Below are 6000 nucleotides of genomic sequence, written 5' to 3' on the forward strand. Positions count from 1 at the left end.
TAAGCAACACAGATTTCATTCTAATAGAGTTTCCTCCTAATGTAAAATACCGGAGACACACAAATAAAGCCTTTAAACGTCGGATAAAGTTAGCTGAGTCTGCTCACGAGATGCTCCGTATTTCGGCTTTTAATAACTGTGCACCTAAAACCTCACAAACAAACCCTCGGACGTTTTATCTTTGCGAGAAATAACGCGAGCAATTGTCAGTTCAACGGTTAACAAGAGCATATTATATTGATCTATGTTCACATAATGTTTTTTTTTTTTCTCTTCCCCTTCTCTCCTCTACGCAGCCGGATATTGGGCTCCTGACAGAGCGTAGTACGTGACCAAAAAAATAACAATATTATTTGCCTATTTTTAATCACCAGCTGCGTCCTCTAGATATGAACATTTCAATGTACGGTGACGGAAATAACACAAGATTGTGTTTCAAAGAGTATATTTTTCCAAGTGTTACAGTTTGAAAGGAGCTCAAATTAACCTTTTGCTGCGTTTTTTTGCAGTACACAACTTGAATGAGTGAATATGAATTTAAAGCAACGAACCATTTTGTTACTGTGGGAATGTGTCTTATTTGAACGTGATATAGTTAGTATATGACAGTATTCTATAGCTGTGTTAGTCTTTGAGCGAGTAGACATTCGCCTTTAATTATGACTGGCTTCCTTGATAGTCGACTGACGTAAAAAATGCCTTATTTGATATTACAGTTAATTAAATTTTTAGACCATTTGACGATTAACCGTATTGAGACAATGGTCCACCCCAAGAGTATTATAACGTTGACCTATCGTGACTCTAAGCCATTTAAGTTGTATAAAGCTCAGCATGTAGGCAGATCATATAACGCTTTACTAGCACATTTTTACTTTCAGTTTCGTTGATTTGCAATTTGCGTTCAGGACTTTACCAAACGAAACAAGAAAACTTCAAAAACTCTGGAGTGCCCTGAGATTTACAGACCGATTGTAAGTAGATACAAGTTACTTGTTTAACCCTTGGCAAAGTCTATAAATATAATTGAAGAACTCGGGTTGATCCAATGGAGTACGATCTGAAAGTGTCGAATCAATCAAATGCAATTCCTGTTGTTGTGTGTCTCGGAATAGGACCGGGAAATTAAGACTTTAAACTCTCAATTATATTGATCATATTCAAAATTGATTTATCTGTAGAAAGAAAATTAGTTTGGTAAATTTCCAGTTGTACCTTACACTCGCTAAACTACTCCACTATTCTACAAGACTATTATTTGTATTCTTTGGCTCCCGCGAATGTCCGGACGGATGCCGTTGGGCGTGGACCAGTGCGTTTTGTCTTTTGACCCTTTTTGTGATGTGTGACAAGTTTTCAAGGTTCTTTATAATTGGCCAAACGAAACAGTAGGTAAACAACATAAACAATTCCCCTACCCCTAAGAACAAAAGAGGTGCAGATTAACAAGAGCAAATCAAAATAGAGGTTTTAAAGAGTTGTAGGTCAACCGTAACAAATCACTTCAGGAGCCATCATCACGTCGATTTTTCTGCATTTTTGAGCAATAGATCCTGGAACACAAAGATATAAATATTAAGTAAATTGTTAAAGAGAGAACAAATTGTAATTAATTTTTAGCCGTGTTCCTTTTTCAGCGAAAGGACAACAGACTTTGAAGTCTGCCAGATTTTTTCAATTTGAAATCACTACACTGAGCACGCGTGACTCATAACACCCGTGCACTTATAGAGCGTTTTCACATGACGTCACGGCGGCCATGTTGGTGTTCCCAAACAATGAAATTTCTCTCGTTTGGCTGGGAAATTAGTTACCTTCCTGTGAAAAATGCCCTATGACGAGAATCTCGTCATTTTACTTTGGCTCGTTACTCCTCCTGGAGCATAGGCCACCAAGGACTAATCTCCATTCTCCTCTGTCCTGTACTATATCCCTTCAAGTTGTTTCTAGGACGGCCAATACTACTAGATGGTTTGCGTGGCGTATGGCCAAGCCGGCTCAATCTCCTTTGATGAATGTCCTCTTTCACTGAAGATTGCTGCGTCCTTGCCTATACTGGTTCTGGTTGCTGATGGTCTCTGACCAGTGGATCCTTAGGATTCTACGTAAGGTCCGTAAGCACTGATTGATGAAGCTCTGGATATTCTCCATAGATGCCCTAGTAGTCAGCCACGTTTCGGCTCCTTACAATACAGCTGGGCTTAACGTTTGAACCTGGTTAAGCAAACGTACCTTGGTGGATGTGCCAATTTCCCTCGAGTTCAGACCCTCTTCAGCATATTCACATGAATGCTGATCGTGCCTTGCCAATCCTCACATCTGCGTCTGTTTCCCCCTGTTTGGCTACTACATTGCCCAAATACAAGTAAAAGACTCAACTTCTCCGAGTTCCTCCCTTTCAAGTATGACTGCCTCTTTGAGTGCCTCCGTTGATCCTCAGGATCTATGTCTAGTACTGTTTATTGAGCTTCAGTCCTACTTGCACTGAGGAATGATGCAGGTCAGATGTTTTGTCCGCATCTGTCCATGGTTGCGTGACAGAAGCACTGGATCATCAGCAACGTCCAGGTCGTCCAACTGCGGCCACAAGGGCCTCTGGATCTCCTTTCCTTTTCTGGATTCTGACAGATCTCATGATCCAGTTTATAGCCAGGAGGAACAGAGAGGGTAACAGTAAGCATCCCTGCCTCACCCCAGTCTTTACCTCAAACTTCTCTGTCAACTGCCCTGCAAGACAATCTTTCATAAGAACTTCATGAGTACACCATAATGTTGAAACAGCTTCCATCTAGGTTGTCAAATGACTTATCGTAGTCGACAAAACTGGTATAAGCGAAGGGGGGTGTGTGTGTGGCGGGGGGGGGGGGGGAGGGAGTTCCATTCAATTGACTGTACCACTATAATTCGCAGTGTTGTGATCTGGCCGGTACATGACCCGCGTGGTCTGAAACCAACTTTCTGATCCCGCAGGGCTTAGATCCAGTCCTCTCAAACGTTCCAAGATGACTCTGTTCCGTACTTTCCCGGGGAAGGACAAGAGTGTGGTTCCTCTATGATTTGAACCTAGGCCAAAGTCTCCTTTCTTAGGGATCTTGATCAGGAGACCTTCTTTCCATTCTGAAGGGATCTCTTCTTCTTCCCAGATTTTCTCAAGCAATTCATAAAACATCTCAGCTAGCATCTCTGGATCTACTTTGAATGCTTCCGTTGGAATCTCATCTGCGCCCGCTGCCTTGCCATTCTTTAGCTGTGTGATGGCCTTCCTGATTTCTGCCCTGGTGGGCTTGCCAGAATCAGTTGGCAGGTCTTCATGTGCTGCGGGGATATCTGGTGTATTTGCTGGATTTGGTCTGTTAAGAAGCTCCTCAAAGTGTTCTGCCCATCTACTTAGCTGCTTATCCGCACAGATCTAAACACTTGACTTCCGTTTTTATCTTTGACCGGACCTTCTGTTCGTCCAAACTTTCCCGTAAGCTTCTTTGTTATATCATAGAGCTGTTTCATGTTCCCACCTGCTGCCGCCTCCTCTGCTTCCTGGACCATTCTATCCACAAAGTTCCTCTTTTCTGTCCTGATGTTTCTCTTTACTTCACTGTTCGCTTTCGTTTACAGTTTCCGCGCTTCTTTCTTTGCTGCCCTTGTTCGGCAGTTAGTAATAATTGCCGCTTTTTTAACTGTATCTTCTGGTTTGTCTCTATCGAAAGCCATTCCTTATGTTGAGTCGGTTTCCTTCGACCCACCACTTCTTCGCAAGCATAGTTAACTGCCTCCTTTGTATCCTTCTATTGAGAATTTATGTCTGCTCTCTGATCGTCCTCGTGCAATCCCCGTAGGACTTGGTACCTGTTGGACAGTACCATTTGAATCTATCCGCTGTACTTACGTCCCTCAGGAAACCAACAATATATCACCCTCTTTTTCTTTCTTGACCTGTTTCATTCCTAGCTTCATGCAGATTGGGCAACTACCAGATGATGATCCGATGCAACTCGACCCGGACGTCTTGTAGTGATCTTTTGGACCTCTTTGCAAGACAGATGTGGTCGATCTGGGTCTCTGCTATAAGGCCCTATTGTTTTGGAACACCATTATGAGCTGAACGAAAACGCTATATATAGACATTTTAAACGAAACCAGACCATTATTTTTAGGTTTCCATAAATGAAGATATACCAATGATACTGCCCGTGTAATGACTGAACTTATCCCTCGGCCTCAGGAAACCGGTTAGTATGGTTTGTTGAGCATTTCAATGTTCCTCCTTGGCTCCACCTCAGAAAATAAACGGGTTTTCCTCGGGTTACGGTGGCCGAACACAGTTTTCAAGAGCCTATGCCTAATTCACCATTACTTTTAAGCTATTTATGCTTTGGCGCTCGTTTTTTGCAAGAGTCAAGGTTAACCACAGAAAAGTGTATTCTCGCATTTTGGCTAAGGTGTATGCTGTTACCATGGCAACGGGGCTGGTTAAAAACAAGGCTTAAAAAATGGTTTTTGTTTATTTAAAAAAAATCCAGTCATTAGATTTTTTTCATCTTTAGCCCACTACGAATTGACATTAAATCCCTTCTGTCAACACTGGTCTAATAAAATTTTGACATAGGCGATTTTCGTAATTCGCCGTAAATCGTTTTCACCGCATGTTCTGTATTATTAAAAATTCCCTATGTCAAAATTCAGATTTTTTGCGATAGATCATTCACGTGGTTTCTGAACTATTTTTTTGCCAAATTTCTTGAAATTCTAACGACTGGATCGTCAGAAATCCGCAAGTTTCTGCAAAAGCAATCGGTCTCAATTTTTCGAGCAACTGCGCATGCGCTGCATTTAACTGGGTTCTTTCGGTAACAAAGAGAACGCTGAGAATTGCTGGTTTCTTTGCGTCGTTACCTTTTCTAACATATCTTTATAATAAAAGACTAAAGCCATCAATACACTGCGTTCAATAATAGAGAAAAAATAGCACAGATAGTGCGGGTGTGCGCGCGCTCAATTGTATCAGCAAAAGCACGCGCGAAAACTGTGTTCGGCCACCTTAAATCATACTTTTAATCTATCACATTACGCGGAATTTAAGATTGGTTTCCTGCATGTCTAAAGGCAAGCACCATGGAAACATGATCATAACATAATATTATAAATACAACACTGGGCCACGATATGACATAGCTGCATTTTTCAAGGTAAGAGAAACTGAATAATCAGCCATATTGAGTTTAAATTTTGAATGTCGGTCTGGTTTGTTTCACCCGGTTCAAAGTGAGCTTAACTGCATTTATGTCAGCCTGATTCGTCGCCCAAATTTGTGGCTTAAGTAGTATTTACACATCTATCTATCTACCGAGGAGTTATATCGTACACTCTCATTTGTTAATCGTGTGTGGTAAACTATGTAAACGGCAATTTGCTCTTGCAGTTTTATCCAGAGGAATAGTGGTGTTTTTGATAGGACAGTGGGGTTAAGTAAAATTCTTACTGCGTGGAAAAAGAAACTAACAGTGTATGCGGAAATCAATGTCTCAGTCGTAGCAGTACTCGTGTAGCTCAACGACAGCTCAGTGAAAAGACATTTCTTTCGATCATTTCACACGTGAACATGAGATACCTCCTTCACACTCTCTTGCTTCCTCGTTTACTCCGTCTTGATGAAACGGTGAATCAACAAGTAATACAAACGCGACTGAAGCTGACACGCTTGAACGATTATTCCGCCGGCCGACTAACCGGAAAGGCGGAAGAAATTGAAGCAGTGGTGGAGTGAAATCTTTCCACCACTACAACTTGGAAAATAATAAATATTTTCCAAGTTAAAAATGTTGCACAACGTTGGATTCGTGTACGATCGAGTTTTTTTCGAGTCTGTCCTCTTGTTAATTATGAATGCTCATGCACTGCTCATGCATGAATTGATCGTATATGAGAAATGGAGGCAGAAACACTACCGTTTACTTGTCACATTGTACTCATCTGAACGTAAACTGAAGAGCATTAAACATCGTT

Source organism: Orbicella franksi, chromosome 1 (genome assembly GCF_964199315.1).
Source record: "Orbicella franksi chromosome 1, jaOrbFran1.1, whole genome shotgun sequence".
In the NCBI taxonomy this organism is placed as follows: Eukaryota; Metazoa; Cnidaria; class Anthozoa; order Scleractinia; family Merulinidae; genus Orbicella; species Orbicella franksi.